This window comes from Bufo gargarizans, chromosome 2 (genome assembly GCF_014858855.1).
Source record: "Bufo gargarizans isolate SCDJY-AF-19 chromosome 2, ASM1485885v1, whole genome shotgun sequence".
In the NCBI taxonomy this organism is placed as follows: domain Eukaryota; kingdom Metazoa; phylum Chordata; class Amphibia; order Anura; family Bufonidae; genus Bufo; species Bufo gargarizans.
The window spans coordinates 222,865,742-222,885,340 of record NC_058081.1 but is presented as its reverse complement, the minus strand read 5'-3'; positions in this window follow the sequence as shown (position 1 = coordinate 222,885,340).

The following is a 19,599-nucleotide window of genomic DNA, read 5'->3' as shown; positions in this document are numbered from 1 at the left end:
ATATACGAGTGCCTGCAGGTGAGCTGACCCTGTAAAACATTATATGCAAGGGCCTGCAGCTGATCTGACAATATAAAAAATTATATGTGAGGGCCTGCATGTGAGCTGACCCTGTAAAAGATTTGAGTTGCGGGCCTGCATGTGAGTTGACCCAGTAAAAGATTTAAGTTGTGGGCCTGTAGCTGAGCTGACCGTGTAAAGTATTTTAGGTGCAGGCCTGCTGGTGAGCTGAGGTGAAACCGACAAACTCAACTTGATTTTGATGGCTGCATGAATCTGCAGGTGACCGTGATACAGCTCCACAGATTCTTTCTATCTGCATCTTTCTAAACAATCTGTGGCCTTAGTCTTTTAACCAGACTCAGTCATTGTGCCACTATTTGGCCTCCTCATGCTGACATCTCCACACCATGTCACCTTGCCACTCATTTTTATCACCATGCTGCTGATGCTGCTTAAAAGGCCTTACAGCTATCACTAGGCCCACAATTTAAATAAGATTTTGGAATCAATAAACACAACTTGCTTTTGTGGGTTGCATCAGTGGCGTATCTAGAACTGACTGGGCCCCACAGCAAATTTTAAAATGGCACTCCATCCCACAGTAATATCTTAGCGACCCCTTCCTTTCATGCAACCCCCATTCCTGTGGCTAGTAAAGTTTACTCTCTCTCAGACCAGGGCCAGCAGCTGTTCCATCCATTTTATACGCTGTCTATACTGTGACTGTATATAATTTCATTGTGTAATACTGCTGAGGGGGCCCTGACCAAATCCTTTAGTCCACCTCCTCCTGGATGGGCCCCTTCTGAGTCAGTGTCCACTGCTTCCCCTATAGCTATGCCCCTGGTCTGCATTAATCTGCAGGTGACAGTCATACAGCTCCACAGATTTATTTCCATCTGCATCTTTCTAAACAATCTGGGGCCTTAGTCTTTTATCCAGACTCAGTCATTGTGCCACTATGTGGCCTCCTCATGCTGCCATCTCCAGTATGTCACCTTTCCACTCATTTGTATCACCATGCTGCTGCTGATGCTGCTTAAAAGGCCTTGAACTGATCACCAGGCCCACAATCTAATTAAGGTTTTATGCACAAAACCAAAGTAAAATAAAATATTTTATAGGAAAAATGTATTGAAAACATTCTTTCCTGTATATTTACTTGTATATAAAGTGCAAGTGCTGCCAAAAATTGCAAGAAAGAGGCACTCCGATACAACCTGTATATCACATAAAGGAGGGCCTCATTCACATTGAGGGATGGGCCTGCAGGTGAGCTGACCCTATTAAAGAATTGAGTTGTGGGCCTGCAGGTGAGCTCACCCTGTAAAAGATTTGATTTGCGGGCTTGCAATTGAGCTGACCCTGTAAAAGATTTCAGTTGTGGGCTTGCAGATGAGCTGACCATGTAAAAGATTTTAGGTTTGGGCCTGTAGGTGAGCTGACCCTGTAAAAGATTTGAATTGCGGGCCTGCAGGTGAGCGGACCCTGTAAAAAAATATATGTGAGGGCCTGCTGGTGAGCGGACCCTGTAAAAGATTTGATTTGTGGGCCTGCAGATATGCTGACCCTGTAAAAGATTTTAGGTTTGGGCCTGCAGATGAGCTGACCCTGTAAAAGATTTGAGTTGTGGGCTTGTAGGTGAGCTGACCATGTAAAAGATTTTAGGTTTGGGCCTGCAGGTGAGCTGACCCTATAAAAGATTTGAATTGCGGGCCTGCAGGTGAGTGGACCCTGTAAAAAATTATATCTGAGGGCTTGATGGTGAGTGGACCCTGTAAAAGATTTGATTTGTGGGCCTGCAGATGAGATGACCCTGTAAAAGATTTCAGGTTTGGGTCTGAAGGTGAGCTGACCCTGTAAAAGATTTAAGTTGCAAGCCTGCAGGTGAGCAGACCCTGTAAAAAATTATATGTGAGGGCCTGCTGGTGAGCGGACCCTCTAAAAAATTATATTCGAAGGACATATATGCGAGGGCATTATATGTGACGAATAAGCAATACATGTTGATATGACGGAAGAGGAGGAGGAGGATGAGAAAGGGAAGATTCAACCATATACCCTTGTTTGTGGTGGAAGGGGTGCATGGGAATACAGTCTATTAACTACATTAAAAACAACACATGTAAAGTACCTTTATGTTCATCAGCATTCCTCTGGTGGAGTCGAGAAGTTATAGTCAATCCAGGCCTTGTTTATTTTTATATGAGTCAATCTGTCAGCATTTTCAGTTGACAGGCAGATATGCTTATCTGTTATAATACCACCAGCAGCACTAAATACACTCTCAGACAAAATGCTGGCGGCAGGGTAGGCCAGCACCTCAAAAGCGAAGAGCGCAAGTTCGTGCCATGTGTCCTGCTTTGACACCCAGTAGTTGTAAGGCGCTGACAGGGTCTGCTATGTACTCCTTCACCATCTTCCAAAACTTTACTCTCCTTGTTGCAGTAGGCCGCACATCAGGGTGAGGGTGCTGGCGGGGTGTCATGAAACTGTCCCATGCTTTGGAGAGTGTTGCCCTGCCTCCCCTGCTCGGTTGGCCAAGGAAGTATGGACTCTGCTGCCAGCTTTGTCAGATGGAAAATTTTGGAGCAATTTTCCAACAAGGATCTTCTGGTATTGCCCTATTTTGCTCTTTCTCTCCACCAGAGGAATAAGAGATGAGAAGTTCTCTTTGTAGCGGGGGTTGAGAAGGGTGAACAACCAGTAATCTGTGTTTTTTAAAATGCGCATAACGCGCGGATCACGGGAAAGGCAGCCTAACATGAAGTATGCCATGTGTGCCAGAGTACCAACACACGTCATTGTGAGGATCATTCCCAATTTCCTCATCCTCTTCCTCCTCCCTGCCCACCCACACAGAACAGATATAATAAAACTTCCATGGGTACTACCCTCTGTAGCTAAGGCAAACGTCTCCTGCTCCTCCTCTTCAGCCTCCAATTCGCGCTATGAAGACGAACTGAGCGTGGTCTGGCTATCATCGACCTGTGTAATGTCTTCCCCCATTTCCACCTGTTCCACATGAACAGCATTGCCCTTAATTGTGAGCAGGGTTTGAGAAGACACAGAAGTGTGATGGTGACGCTGATAAGCGTTATCGTCGCTCACCCTCTGTGTTGATTCCTCAAAGTTGCGTAAAATCTCATTGAGGTCAGACACCCATGCCCACTCCTCGCTTGTGAATAGTGGAAGCTGACTGTAAAGGCTACGACCATGTTAAAGCTGGTATTCTACAACTGCCCTCTGCTGCTCACAAAGCCTGGCCAACATGTGGAACGTGGAGTTAAAGCACGTGCCAATGTCGCACAACAGCCGGTGAGCTGGCAATTTCAAGCACTGCTGCAGCATTGACAGACCGGCTGAAGCTGACGGTGACTTGCGGAAATGTGCACACACGCAGCACACCTTCACCAGTAGCTAAGGCAAATTGGGGTATGTTTGTAGAAACCGCTGAAGCACAAGGTTGAATACGTGGGCAAGGCATGGGATGTGTCTAAGGTTGCCCAGTTCCAAAGCCGCCACCAAGTTATCAGACATAACCATGCCTGGTTCTAGGTTGAGTGGTGAGAGCCACAGCTCAGTCTGATCTCTTATCCCCTGCCACAGCTCTGCGGAGGTGTGCTGTTTGTCACCTAGGCAGCTTCAGCTCGGCCTGTTGCTGCTTCCCCACAGCAGTGCTACATTGCTTCCAGCTACCGACTGATGACTGACTTGTGCTGCTCACAGTTACTTTGGAGGTGGAAGTGGAGGAGGAGGCAGAGGAGGAGAAGTGGGGGTTGGATCAACTAACTTAGGTGGTGGCGGAAACCCTGATGGAATAGAGGCTCGCAATTCTTGGCGTTGGTAGCACCTGTGCCTTCCCAGGGTACGAGTCGCTCCTGGCCTCTACAACATTCACCCAGTGTGCCATCAGGGAAATGTAGCATCCCTGGCCAAAAGCACTTGTCCATGTGTCCATGGTTAAGTGGACCTTCCCAGTAACTGTGTTGGTCAGGGCACGTGTGATGTTAAGGAACACATGTTGGTGTAAGGCTGGCAAGGCACACCTTGAAAAATAATGGCGGCTGGAGACTGTGTAACGAGGGACGGCCACTGACATCAGGCTGCTGAAGGCCTCAGTGTCCACAAGCCTAAATGGCAACATTTGAAGGGCCAGTAATTTGGAAATCATGCATTTAGTGCTATGGCCTGTAAGTGGGTGGCTGGGTATTTGCGCTTGTGTTCAAATGCCTGGGTTAATGACATTTGGACGCTGCAACAGGGAAGTGGATATGGTCGCTGATGGTGTTTGCAAAGGTCCAGGTGCAGGGCTGGGAGGCATCCGGGCCTGCATCTTGGACAGGGGATTGGCCAGCACGTAACATAGGGAAAAAGGAGACAGTGGTGTGACCCGCAGACACAGATTGTGGACCCAGGCGTTCGGCCCACCTATTAGGCTGCTTTGATGACATGTGGCGGATAATGCTGGTGGTGGTCAGGTTGCTAGTGTTCATGCCCCGGCTTATTTTGTTGTGGCACAGGTTGAAAACTACTATTCTTTTGTCGTCCGCACTTTCATCAAAAAAGCACCATACTGCCGAACACCTACTCCTTGGCAAGGGAGAATTATGCAAGGTGGTGCTCCATGGAACAGTTGCGGGCCTGTTCGGTGGTGCCTGCCTTTTACCTTTTGCCACCCCACTGCCTCTTGCAGCCTGTTGCAGTGCAGCAGATCCCTCCCCCTCTGTACTGCTCTCCTCACTTGGCTTGTTGCCACCTTACCAGGTTGGGTCAGTGACCTCATAGTCCAGCACCTACTTTTCTACTTCCTCACTCTGATCATCCTCCTGATTTGTTGACCTAACCACAACCTCAGTGATTGACAACTGTGTGTCATCCTCTTCTTCAACCTCTTGAGACACTAATTGTGGTTGAGTCATTGGCAATTGTGTCTCATCATCATCTACCTCATTAAACACTAATTGCCATTCCCCAGTGTCATGTTCTTGTGACTCTGGATGCTCAAGAGTTTTGGAATCGGGGCACAAGATTTCAGGTCCCTCTTCAAGCGTGCTTGGTGAGAGGGCCAAATCAATTAATGGCGATGCAAAGAGGTCCTCGGAATATCCGAATGTGGGATCACTTGTTTGGCCAGATTGTAAATGGTGGGATGAAGGAGAATCAGGGTGAAGATTTTGTGGACCAGACTTCTAGCTACAGGAGACTGGACTTGGTGGAAGACAGGGTGGTGCTTAACCGACTTGAAGCACTCTCTGCTGCAATCCAACTGACCACCTGCTCGCACTGGGTTTACTTCAAGACTGGTGTCCTGCGCCACCCTGCAAACTTGGAGATGAAGCTAGGTACCTTGGATGATTGTTTTTCTTGTGCTCTGGCAGCAGACACAGTTTCACCGCGCCCAGGGCCACAGCCTCTGCGTGCACCATTAGCATCACAGCCCCTTCCCCGTCCCTTAATGCTCGCCTTCTTCATATTAAATATTATATGTTATAAGGGACCGTTTATAGGAAAAATGTGGATAAATAATGGGAAAAAAGGATTGTTTCCGCTAATATTTTTCCCAATATCTGGCCTTGACACACACACACTGCAGATACCGTTTATAGGCAAAGTGTGGATAAATTATGGAAAATATACAATTGTTTTCACTAATATTTTTCCCAATATCTGGCACTGACACACGCTATTGCAGTGCAGATGAGACAATTTACTGCAGACACTGTTTATAGGCAAAGTGTGGATAAATTATGGAACAAATATAATTGTTTGCGCTAATATTTTTCCCAATATCTGGCCCGGACACACGCTATTGCAGCACAGATGTAACAATTCAATGCAGACATCGTTTATAGGCCAAAGTGTGGATAAATTATGGAAAAAATATAATTGTTTTCGCTAATATTTTTCCCAATATCTGTCCCTGACACACGCTATCGCAGTGCAGATGTGACATCTCTCTGCAGTCACCGTTTATAGGCAAAGTGCTGATAAATTATGGAAAAAAAAACAATTGTTTTCATAATATTCTTCCTATCTCTGCCCCTGACACACAGAAGGTATTGCTGAACAGATGTCACATGTCACTGCAGACACACTTAATAGAAAAGAAATCGCAAAGTATGGGAAAAAAATTGGACTAGTTTGCAAGATTAAATTGGTGCCACCACACAAAATAATCCTTTAAATGACTTTTGGGTCTTGCGTCATCGGGTGCTATATAGCCGGCCAGGCTATCACTGTAATGTCAATTGCCAACATGACTACTGTCATTACAGTGATGTAAGTACTTAGTTGCAGGGGAGGAGACTCGAGCACATGTGGTACTCGGCCGAGTACCGCCATGTGCTGAGCATAGCGATACTCCAGCCGAACAGTTATTCGGCCGAGCATGCTCGCTCAACACTAAGCACTATTTCTGTAGGATGTATGTATGGACAGCAAAACCTATCACTCTACCTAATAACACCCTGCACTGGAACCTATCAGCTACACTATATCAGGATATAACCTACACTATCTTCCACTAACTATCTGTATTATATATATAATCTATCTATCTATCTAATGTAATGAGTGGAAAGCACAGAGCATAGCAATGATGCAATGACACTGCTGTCTCTCTCAGTTAAAAAACTGTGGAAAATGGCTGCTGGTGAGGTTCTTATATAGTAAAGGGGTAGGCAACTTTCCTATTGGTTGCTAGGGATGTTGCTAAGCTCAGACAAAGACATTGCAGCCTTCTCATTGGCACTCAAGCAAGAAGCAGGGAGGGATCATGGGTTCAGATTAAAACAAATCTAGAATATTTGAAAAGACGAATATATATCACTATATTCTAAATATTTGCAAATTCTCAAAGTGCCGATATTTGCAATTAATATTCACTATTCGAATATTCGCACCCAACACTAGTCACCATGTGTTGCTGCTCTCCGTAAGGGATGGTAAGGCGTGGTGCACCCCAATGGGAAATAAGTCCAGGGAGTCAGGGATTGCAGTAAACCAGGGTGCTTCTTTACTGGAGGTATGCAGATACAAAACAATACAGGCGAGGCATAGGGCTGGCTTCTCCAGTCTCCTCCCTGGCAGAAGGGTTTGATGCTGAGGAAAGGCCTGAGCTAGCTGTCTATCTTTCTCTTCAGAAGGCTGGTACCCTGGTCCAAGGCTGCTGATCCAGGGTCTGCAGCAGCGTATCCCCGTCTTAGCGTCTTCTTCTGGTCACTCAGTAGTCTGGCAGAGTCTCCTCTTACAAGAACTGTTCCCTAACTGCAGCACACTAGGGGCTCTCACTGCTCTCCTTATATACCATTTTTGCTAGACTAGAACTTTCTAGAGGGAGGGTGGAGTGGAGAAACTCAGCAAAAACAGATACAATGTTTCAACTCCTGTCTGGTATAGACTTACATTAGCGCTTCAATGATACTCAATGGAAATGACACAGCAGGTTTTCCAGACAAAAAATAGTTTCCAGACATAACAACATAGCTAAAACCAGACATTTAAAATGTCAGACTGTCTGCTTTTTGGTGGTAAACAAGCCTGGGGTTTCCCTCCAAAACATGGTGCTAAACAAGTCTGGGTTTTTTCCCTCCAAAACATGGTCTTCTTTAAACCCAGGGGCAGATGTGGAAAATTACCAGCTTCTCAATCAAATCCCTGACAGTCTCTCAATATTCAGTAACCCTTTCCACAGAGCTTCCACAATAAATACAGTGATAATGAACAGGATATATATCACAACATATAAAATGCAGGTACACAGTATTAAACAGTATAAGTTAACCCTTTCAAGAGAAATAAAGTAAGACATTTTAACTTTGCATAGGGGATATAAGCAAATGTCCACAAATATCCAAATATCAAAGTACTCCCTGCTCTAGTGCACTACACACACCCTAGTTTCAAACCACACCACTGTCCCTACCTACTTGGATGATTTGCCCTAAGCATAAACCTCCAACTGGACAGCAATCTTTTTCCTGCTAAATACATAGGCCTAAAGGAATGAAGGGGAAGATTACGGACCAGGACAACAACAGACAGATATAGCACAGGCAAAACAAACAACAAGAACAGTGTCAAAACAAGCAAAGGTCAAAGCCGGAGAGAAAGCATCAGGGATAACATCACAAACCACAAAGCATATATAACAGTAATCTTACATGTAATCTGTTTGCTACACAACTGCAAAATGGCAACATATAAGGTGTTTACATTTTATTACATTTTAAGGTGGCCACACACAAATTGTGATGGCTACCATTAAAAGTGGTTAACTGGGGTGTGGCCTCAGAGCGCATGGAGTAAGTCGCACCGCTCATAGCTCCTGCCAACATCCTGACTATTAGTGTGGTAGCAACCCCTGAATCGCTGATTTTACCTTACCTGGTGGGTGAGAGGTGACCGGAGGGTGCGGTGACGAATTTGTGTACTCCGACATGCCGAGGAAGTCCAGCAAGGGGCCGCGATCCGACGTGCCAGAGGTGAGCCAGCATGGCGCCGAGGAAGAAGAGGGGCCGGCCTTACAGCCGAAACTGAGCCAGAGTGCGGCCGCAAAGCTGATGTCACGGACGGTGTACAGGAAACAAGGCAAAGCAACATGTATAAACGACTCGCTGGATCCAAAAACTAAGGAACCAAGGGAGACCCCTGCAGAAGACCTGGCACTTTCCCTGGCTGCTCAGCCTATGCAAAGATCCGAATGGTGGAGGTTTGCATATCCACGAACCTTGACTATAAAGCCCTGAGCACCCTACAATAGTGAGGGGACACGACCACCGGCTCCCTACACAAGATACGGAGGGAGTCAGGGTCACCTGGGATCCAGCAAACAGATAATAACAGATAAAGGTACAACACTTAGCTTTGAAGCAAACAGGAGGACAGAGTCAGCGTGCACACACACTCCAGGAAGTAGTTTAAGCCGCCCAGAAAAGCCTTCTGGGGAAGAATTTAAAGGGAAGCAATTAGTCCAACACATGACAGCTGAGAGAGGCTGACGAGAGGAGGAGCTGAATACCACAACACAGAAACTCAAGGAGGAGGTTCTGAAAGGCCTCTGTCAGAGCTTCTCAGCTGTCTGGTTGTGACAGCTGAGCAGGTTCGCTCGCACTGACGAGGGGGCCGAGGGAAAGGAGACAGACGCACATACCTCCTCTGAACAGGAGGATGGATCCATTGATGGAGAGGCCCTGGATGCGGTGGACTGGCCGCCATTGACCCCTGCACGTCCAGCTAAAAGCGCAGTAGGCCCTAAAGCTGTGGCCAATGAGGAACCCACTTTAAAAGATATCATGGCTGCTGTGGCCAGCTGTAGCAGCACCCTGAAGGTGCTTACAGTGCAAGTTGGCAGCCTGAGGTCAGAAGTGTCTATAATTAGGCACGACCTACACAAGATTTCTGAGCGCACCTCTGAGTTGGAGAAGAGGGTGTCCACCATTGAGGATGATATTCAGCCTTTGCAAATGGCGGCAAAAACGACTGCTAAAGACATAGCTGCTTTATATGCCAAAACAGATGATTTGGAGAACAGGTCCAGAAGAAATAACCTGCGGATTGTGGGAATGCCAGACAAAAAATAGTTTCCAGACATAACAACATAGCTAAAACCAGACATTTAAAATGTCAGACTGTCTGCTTTTTGGTGGTAAACAAGCCTGGGGTTTCCCTCCAAAACATGGTGCTAAACAAGTCTGGGTTTTTCCCTCCAAAACATGGTCTTCTTTAAACCCTAGGGCAGATGTGGAAAATTACCAGCTTCTCAATCAAATCCCTGACAGTCTCTCAATATTCATTAACCCTTTCCACAGAGCTTCCACAATAAATACAGTGATAATGAACAGGATATATATCACAACATATAAAATGCAGGTACACAGTATTAAACAGTATAAGTTAACCCTTTCAAGAGAAATAAAGTAAGACATTTTAACTTTGCATAGGGGATATAAGCAAATGTCCACAAATATCCAAATATCAAAGTACTCCCTGCTCTAGTGCACTACACACACCCTAGTTTCAAACCACACCACTGTCCCTACCTACTTGGATGATTTGCCCTAAGCATAAACCTCCAACTGGACAGCAATCTTTTTCCTGCTAAATACATAGGCCTAAAGGAATGAAGGGGAAGATTACGGACCAGGACAACAACAGACAGATATAGCACAGGCAAAACAAACAACAAGAACAGTGTCAAAACAAGCAAAGGTCAAAGCCGGAGAGAAAGCATCAGGGATAACATCACAAACCACAAAGCAGAGTCAAAATACCAGCAAGAGTCAGAGCCAGAGAGGAGTTTCAGAAGTAAAAAGAAATGTTGCAAAGAAGCAAAGTCAAAGACATGCCCAAAAATCCAGATGCAATTGTTCGTAGATACAGGAATTGCGAATAAAGCCGAAGACCAAATTCATGTTTAACTAGATTAACACATTAGATAGAAGTAAGTTGATGGCTGAACATCAGTTCAACAAAGGATCATCTGCTGAACAACTATTTTGCAACCCATATTAGCTCTTACATTTGCTGAAATTGGGCAATTTAACCTTGCGTTTAAAGGGCTTCTGTCACCCCACTAAACGCATTTTTTTTAATCTACTTATAATCCCTATCCTGTCATATTGCCATACATTATGTTATTAATAATTTTCGTTCAGTAGATTTAGCCAAAAACTTACTTTTATGATATGCTAATTACCTTTCTACCAGCAAGTAGGGCACCGCAGAAAACCGCCCCCTCCTTGTGTTGATTGACAGGGCCAGCCGCTATCTCCTCCTCCGGCCGGCCCTGTCAGCATTTCAAAAATCGCACGCCTGTGTTGATTCGGCGCAGGCGCTCTGAGATAAGGAGGCTCGCCTCCTCAGCACTCCCTCAGTGCGCCTGCGCCGATGACGTCTTCTCCTTCGGTGACGTCAACGGCGCAGGTGCACCGAGGGAGTGCTGAGGAGGCGAGCCTCCTTATCTCAGAGCGCCTGCACCGAATCAACACAGGCACGTGATTTTTGAAATGCTGACAGGTCCGGCCGGAGGAGGAGATCGCGGCTGGCCCTGTCAATCAACACAAGGAGGGGGCAGTTTTCTGTGGCTGCTACCAGCAAGTAGACGCCCTACTTGCTGGTAGAAAGGTAATTAGCATATCATAAAAGTAAGTTTTTGGCTTAATCTACTGAACGAAAATTATTAATAACATAATGTATGGCAATATGGCAGGATAGGGATTATAAGTAGACAAAAAAAATGCGTTTAGTGGGGTGACAGAAGCCCTTTAATGGGACATATGGCAGTTTCTGGGAATGTTGTTATGCTCTTTCATGAACAATCTTTCTGTAACTCCTTACTGATTAAGCCATTTTCCCATTTTAATTTTTTACTGCATTCTGAGAGTCATAACTTTTTAGTTTTTCTGTTCATAGAGAATATAAAGGATTTTTGTGGGACAAGTTGCACTTTCTAATGGCACCATTTAAAATTGCATATGATGTAGTGGGAAAAAAATCCATTTTGGGTAAAATACAAAAAAAAACTAAATGCCACCATTGTTTCAAGTTTTTCGTTTTTCGTTCCCTATGCAGTAAAACTGGCTTGTTACTTTTATTTTCCAGGTCAGTATGATTACAGAAATACCTATTTTTTTTGCATTGCCATATTCTTTCCCACATAACTTTTTCATATTTATGTCTATGGAGTTGTGTAAAGGTTCCTTTTTTGCAGGACTATCTTTAGTTTTTTTTATTGATATCACTTTTTGGAGTGTTTATCACTTTTTTATCACGTTTAATTACATTTTTAGAGAGGTAAAGAGAAATAAATGGTTTATTGGTCCTTTTAGTTTATTTTTTTCTTATATATTTTTTTTTCAACATACGGGATAAATTCAATTATATTTTAGTCGTTTTGGCATTTTGGGAGAAAGAGGGTGATTTGAATTTTTATATTTTTTATATTTTTATATTTTTACAAACTTTTTAGACTTTTTCTTTTCACTTCTTTTAAGCCTCCCCTAGGGGACTTTAACTTATAGTTGTCTGATTGCTTCTCCCACAGACTGCAATGAATTACCATTGCAATTTGTGGTACATTCATTATATTCTTATGGAGCCATGTGGCAGGGCTCCATAGGAAAATGGAAAATCACTGTGGCAGGCCTCAGATCCTTCGGAGAGCAACCGAACAGCAACCGAACAGCTCCATTGATCACAGACTTTTTATACAGTAGGAATTTGGTGCCTATAGCGCACGCTCAGTCAAAAATGTCAAACATAGCTTACTACTTTTCAGATGATTGATGTCTTAAATGTCACCCAGCGAACAATCGTTTTGGTTGAAATGATCCATTTTCATCAACTTTAGACTAATGTGGCACCTTAATATAAAACATTGATGAAGAACGGAGAAAAAGAGGGATACTTTCTCCATGTCCCTGCATTATACAGCTTGCAGATGGCTACAGATGAGCCCTCAAAACTTGGATTCGGCTGCTTCACTGAATTTCACAAAGAAACTCGCTTTGTGACTACCGTAATTACTTCATCCCGAAGGGCATTTCTTTGTGAGTTGCGGGTGCAATGACAGGGAACAGTGATTGTGCCACCCTCCATCATTGAACCCCTCAGATGTCACGTTCATGGCTGATCGCGACATCTGAGATGACCATTGAGGGCTGTCAGGGGTTAATCTGTTAAAAAGAAAATTAGAAACACTCACCTTATCCATTTTTTTGCAAAGAGCCCACTGTAGCCAGCTAGTTTGAAGATCCAGCGTGGTGATATAATACGTCACCGCGTACGAGATTTTGCACCGGATCTTCAATCAAGATGGCCCTGGAGGACTCTTCATGTGCAAATGAATGAGGTGAGTATGACTTTTTTTGTTTTTACCAATATTAGGAAAATTGAATTATTACCACGAAGCAGGAGGAAATTCAGCTTTGCAGCAAATCGAATTTTCGCTTAAATTTGGATCAATGAAATTTGATTCGCTCAACACTACAGATGGCCATATCCTTTCTCTAGGGTAATGTAGCATTACATGTCATTCATTTAAATGGATGGGTCATAGCTCAATATTTGTCTTTTTTTATCGAGCAAACTATAACCCCATCATATAGAACATTAAGTGTAATGGCTTTTGTTAGTAATGTACAACTTTATCCGCACCGTATGCTATTTATTCTCCTCTCTATTTATTCCAGGGTTGAATGTAATTATGCTCAGCCTAATATCACATTTGGGCTTCTCCATCTTTAGAAACATTAGGCAGAGATAAGTGATCCAGCTAATTAAAATTCTTTGCAAAACAGCAATTTTATTTTCCTCATTCCGTGGTATTGGAAAGCAAATTATTTGAAAACAATTTGCAAAACTTTGCAGTAACAGTTATTTGTTTTGCCGGCTGATAACATGTTCTATATGGCTGTTCTTAGATAACACCATGGATGTATTGTTTAATTAAACATCAATACTTTCAGAATCTATTTACTTTACTGATAATACCTTGGATTTCAGCATTGTTGTACCTTGGATTTCAGCATTGTTGTAAACTACCTAATATAACAGTAATCTTACATGTAATCTGTTTGCTACACAACTGCAAAATGGCAACATATAAGGTGTTTACATTTTATTACATTTTAAGGTGGCCACACACAAATTGTGATGCCTACCATTAAAAGTGGTTAACTGGGGTGTGGCCTCAGAGCGCATGGAGTAAGTCGCACCGCTCATAGCTCCTGCCAACATCCTGACTATTAGTGTGGTAGCAACCCCTGAATCGCTGATTTTACCTTACCTGGTGGGTGAGAGGTGACCGGAGGGTGCGGTGACGAATTTGTGTACTCCGACATGCCGAGGAAGTCCAGCAAGGGGCCGCGATCCGACGTGCCAGAGGTGAGCCAGCATGGCGCCGAGGAAGAAGAGGGGCCGGCCTTACAGCCGAAACTGAGCCAGAGTGCAGCCGCAAAGCTGAGCAGGTTCGCTCGCACTGACTGCGGTGTGGGCGAGGGGGCCGAGGGAAAGGAGGCAGACGCACATACCTCCTCTGAACAGGAGGATGGATCCATTGATGGAGAGGCCCTGGATGCGGTGGACTGGCCGCCATTGACCCCTGCACGTCCAGCTAAAAGCGCGGTAGGCCCTAAAGCTGTGGCCAATGAGGAACCCACTTTAAAAGATATCATGGCTGCTGTGACCAGCTGTAACAGCACCCTGAAGGTGCTTACAGTGCAAGTTGGCAGCCTGAGGTCAGATGTGTCTATAATTAGGCACGACCTACACAAGATTTCTGAGCGCACCTCTGAGTTGGAGAAGAGGGTGTCCACCATTGAGGATGATATTCAGCCTTTGCAAATGGCGGCAAAAACGACTGCTAAAGACATAGCTGCCTTATATGCCAAAACAGATGATTTGGAGAACAGGTCCAGAAGGAATAACCTGCGGATTGTGGGAATGCCAGGAAAGACGGAGGGGGATAATGCCACTGAATTTGTGGAAAACTGGTTGCATCAGCTATTTCAGGAAAAAGGTTTATCTTCCCTGTATGCGGTGGAGCGGGCGCACAGAGTCCCCATGCGGCCGCTCCCGCCAGGCAGGCCTCCCCGTCCTATACTGGCGAAGATCCTGCATTTTAACCGCCTCCGGACCGCCTAACGCTGATGTGCGGTCCGGAGGCGGCAGCGCTGCGCACAGTCACGCATATACGCGTCATCTCGCGAGACGCGAGATGACGCGAATATGCGCGCGCGCATGCGCAGTTCGCGCCGGCATTTCATAGAGGGGGGTCGGGTCATCAGCCTGTCAGCCAATGATCGCGGCTGGCAGGCTGGCGATTTTTAAAAAAACCAATCAAAGGCCAGATATCAGATCATATTAGTAAATATGATCTGATATATGGCTGCCTGCTCCTCTGCTGGTTCTTTTCGTCGGTTGGATCCAGCAGAGGAGCAGGCTTCACAGTGAGTACACCAAACAGCACACTTTAGCCCCAGATTACCCCCCTGAACCCCAATTAACCCTTTGATCACCCCTTTGTCAATCACTAGTGAAAGGAAAAAAGTGATCAGTGTAAACTGTCACTTTTTTTTTTCACTGGTATTGACCGTTAGGTTTTAGGTATAGTTTAGGCCCCTTGGTTAGGTAGTTAGCGATCAGTTAGCGCCCAGCCCACCGCACCGCAGTCCGTTATTCGCTGATTAGCGTATCGCTAATCAGCATTTGTACTTTTATAGTATCTGGAAGTGATCAAAACTGATCACGGTCAGATCTATAATAGTACTAGTGTCACTAGTGTCACTTTAGTTCGCCCTCCACCCAAAACGCAGTGTTTGCCCGATCAGGCCTGATCGGTCGCCCACACGTGCGTTCGCCCACACCCGCCCCACACGCACTGCGGCAATAAAAAAATCAGTTTTGATATTTTTTATCAACCGCAGCGGCCTCCGGTACTTCGCTAGCCTCCCCTTTGTAAGACAGGCTTGCTTTTTTTTTCTTGGGTAGTCTCAGGGAATACCCCTAAATTTAGTTGCCCACATGTCTAACAGGGGGTATTCTTCTGAAGAGGCCTACAGGCTTCTGACCCAGTCGGATGAGGAGTGGGAACCCTCATCTGATGAATCCAGCGGGTCAGAATACGAACCTGTAGAAAGCAGTGGCTCTCTGACCCAAAGTTCGGACGAGGAGGCTGAGGTCCCTGATACCACCAGGCGTACCCGGCCCCGTGTCGCTAGACCACAGGTTGCGCAGGATCCGCTTCAAGAGCAGCAGAGTGGGGCTGGTGCTGTCGGATTACGTGGTGAGGCATACACCAGCAGCCCAGCCCTCCCTGGACCTAGTACCAGCACTGCCGTACAACCTGGTGAAGTAGCGAGCACCAGAAGGGCAGTTGAAGCTGGTACGGTGGCACGTGCAGTAGTGACCCCGTCGCAGCCACCGCAAAGACGTGCCCGTAGAGCCCCTAGAATCCCAGAGGTGCTGGCAAACCCTGATTGGCAGTCCCCAACTTCAGCCGCACCTGTAGTTTTCCCTTTCACTGCCCAGTCTGGAGTTCGGGTTGAGACAGCTCAGATCGGTTCGGCCCTGGGATTTTTTGAGCTGTTCTTGACTGCGGAGCTTTTAGACATAGTTGTGGCCGAAACAAACAGATATGCCACACAATTTATCACCGCTAACCCGGGAAGCTTTTATGCCCAGCCTTTCCTTTGGAAACCAGGCCAAGTTTCCGAAATTAAAACTTTTCTGGGCCTCCTCCTCAACATGGGCCTGACAAAAAAGCATGAATTGCGGTCATATTGGTCCACGAACCCGATTCATCACATGCCCATGTTCTCTGCTGCTATGTCCAGGGCACGTTTTGAGGCCATCCTGCGTTTCCTGCACTTTAGTGACAACACCGCCTCCCGTCCCAGGGGCCACCCTGCTTTTGACCGGCTCCACAAAATTCGGCCCCTCATAGACCATTTCAACCAGAAATTTGCAGATATTTATACCCCAGAGCAAAACATCTGCGTAGACGAGTCCCTGATACATTTTACCGGGCGCCTTGGCTTCAAACAATACATCCCAAGCAAGCGCGCCCGGTATGGGGTCAAATTGTATAAGCTCTGTGAAAAAGCCACAGGCTATACCCACAAATTTTGGATCTATAAGGGAAAAGATCAGACCCTGGAGCCGGTCGGTTGCCCTGACTACCTGGGGAGCAGTGGGAAGACAGTTTGGGACTTGGTGTCACCCTTATTCGGCAAGGGGTACCATCTTTATGTGGACAATTTTTACACAAGTGTGGCCCTCTTTAGGCATTTGTTTCTAGAACGGATTGGCGCTTGTGGTACCGCGCGAACTAGTCGCGCGGGCTTCCCCCAATGGCTCGTTACCACCCGTCTTGCAAGGGGGCAGAGGGCCGCACTGTGTAACGAAGAACTGCTCGCGGTGAAATGGAGAGACAAGCGTGACGTTTACATGCTCTCCTCCATTCACGCAGACACGACAATACAAATTGAGCGAGCAACCCGTGTCATTGAAAAGCCCCTCTCAGTCCACGACTATAACCTCCACATGGGAGGGGTGGACTTCAATGACCAGATGTTGTCTCCGTATTTAGTTTCCTGCAGAACCAGACGCTGGTATAAGAAGGTGTCTGTATATTTAATTCAATTGGCTCTGTACAATAGTTTTGTTCTCTACAGTAAGGCTGGGAGAACTGGATCCTTCCTCAAATTTCAGGAAGAGATCATCGAGAACCTCCTGTACCCAGGAGGTTCCGTGGCCCCATCCACCAGTGTAGTTAGCCGTCTACACGAGCGACATTTCCCCAATGTCGTTCCTGGTACCTCAACCCAACCGTCACCCCGAAAAAGATGTCGTGTCTGTAGCAGGAGTGGAATAAGGCGTGACACCCGCTATTTCTGTCCTGACTGTCCTGACCACCCTGCCCTATGCTTTGGAGAGTGTTTCCGGAAGTACCACTCACAGGTACACTATTAGCATAGGGATCATCTCACCAGGATAGGCACACAGGGCTATTAGGGCCCATTCACTCACTGCTGCTGCAAACGTCTCCTTTCACATGGGACAAAGTGCATAACGCACTTCGCCACATTTTTGGGCGATTTGCGCTTTGCACATTGACCCATGGGGAAGGAGAGGTTTGTTCTATAAAGGTAAAAAAACAAAAAAAAACAACAAAAAAAACACCAGTAAGCAAAAAGATTAATGTTCAGTTAAAAAGTTAAAGTTACATGTTCTGTTGCAAAGTTAATAAAATTATTGCGTTGCGGCCTGGTTTTTTCTTTTTTTTTTTTTTTGTCTTTTTACCTTCCAGGTGGACCAACCGATCGACCAGCTGCAGCACCGATGTGCATTCTGACAGAAGCATTTCGCTGCTGTCAGATTACACGCAAGTCGGTGTATGCGGCGCTGCAAGACGGGATTTTCTCCTCTGCAGTAACAGATATGTTTGCCGAGGCATACGAGCTGAGGAGGAGGCGGCGTTCCTATGCTTTGGCAAACACTTTGTGTATATATATATATATATATAAAAAAAAAAAAAATCCCGGCAATGATTTATTCATCCACATCGATTGATGTGAATGGAGAAATCTGGTTTGCCAGGGCATACGAGCTAAGTGGGTATGGATGTAGGGCGGAGCTCCTATGTCCTGGCAGACGCCTTTCCCCTCCATCTTTTTTTTTTGGCAGAGATTTTTTCATCCACATGAATCGATGCGAATGAAGAAATCTGTGCCGTTCATTTTTTTCTTTCAGCCCAGAGGCTGAACGGAAAAAAAAATCTCATTACCTGTATGCTCAATATAAGGAGAATAGCAGAAACTCCTAATGCTGGCCATACATATAATGATTGCGGAGACCCTCAAATGCTAGGGCAGTACAAACACCCCACAACTGACCCCATTTTGGAAAGAAGACACCCCAAGGTATTTGCTGAGGGGCATATTGAGTCCATGAAAGATTTAAATTTTTGTCCTAAGTTAGCGGAAAGTGAGACTTTGTGAGAAAAAACAAAAAAAAAATCAATTTCCGCTAACTTATGCGAAAAAAAAAAAATTCTATGAACTTGCCAGGCCCCTCATTGGATACCTTGGGGTGTCTTCTTTCCAAAATGGGGTCACATGTGGGGTATTTATACTGCCCTGGCTTTTTAGGGGCCCTAAAGTGTGAGAAGAAGTCTGGGATCCAAATGTCTAAAAATGCCCTCCTAAAAGGAATTTGGGCACCTTTGCGCATCTAGGCTGCAAAAAAGTGTGACACATCTGGTATCGCCGTACTCAGGAGAAGTTGGGGAATGTGTTTTGGGGTGTCATTTTACATATACCCATGCTGGGTGAGAAAAATATCTTGGTCAAATGCCAACTTTGTATAAAAAAATGGGAAAAGTTGTCTTTTGCCAAGATATTTCTCTCACCCAGCATGGGTATATGTAAAATGACACCCAAAAACACATTCCCCAACTTCTCCTGAGTACGGCGATACCAGATGTGTCACACTTTTTTGCTGCCAAGGTGGGCAAAGGGGTACATATTCCAAAGTGCACCTTTCAGATTTTGCAGGCCATTTTTTACACATTTTGATTGCAAGGTACTTCTCACACATTTGGGCCCCTAAATTGCCAGGGCAGTATAACTATGCCACAAGTGACCCCATTTTGGAAAGAAGACACCCCAAGGTATTCTGTGAGGGGCATGGCGAGTTCCTAGAATTTTTTTTTTTTTGTCACAAGTTAGCGGAAAATGATGATTTTTTTTTTTTTCTCTTTTTTCCTTACAAAGTCTCATATTCCACTAACTTGCGACAAAAAATAAAAAATTCTAGGAACTCGCCATGCCCCTCACGGAATACCTTGGGGTGTCTTCTTTCCAAAATGGGGTCACTTGTGGCGTAGTTATACTGCCCTGGCAATTTAGGGGCCCAAATGTGTGAGAAGAACTTTGCAATCAAAATGTGTAAAAAATGCCCTGCAAAATCCGAAAGGTACACTTTGGAATATGTGCCCCTTTGCCCACCTTGGCAGCAAAAAAGTGTGACACATCTGGTATCGCCGTACTCAGGAGAAGTTGGGGAATGTGTTTTGGGGTGCCATTTTACATA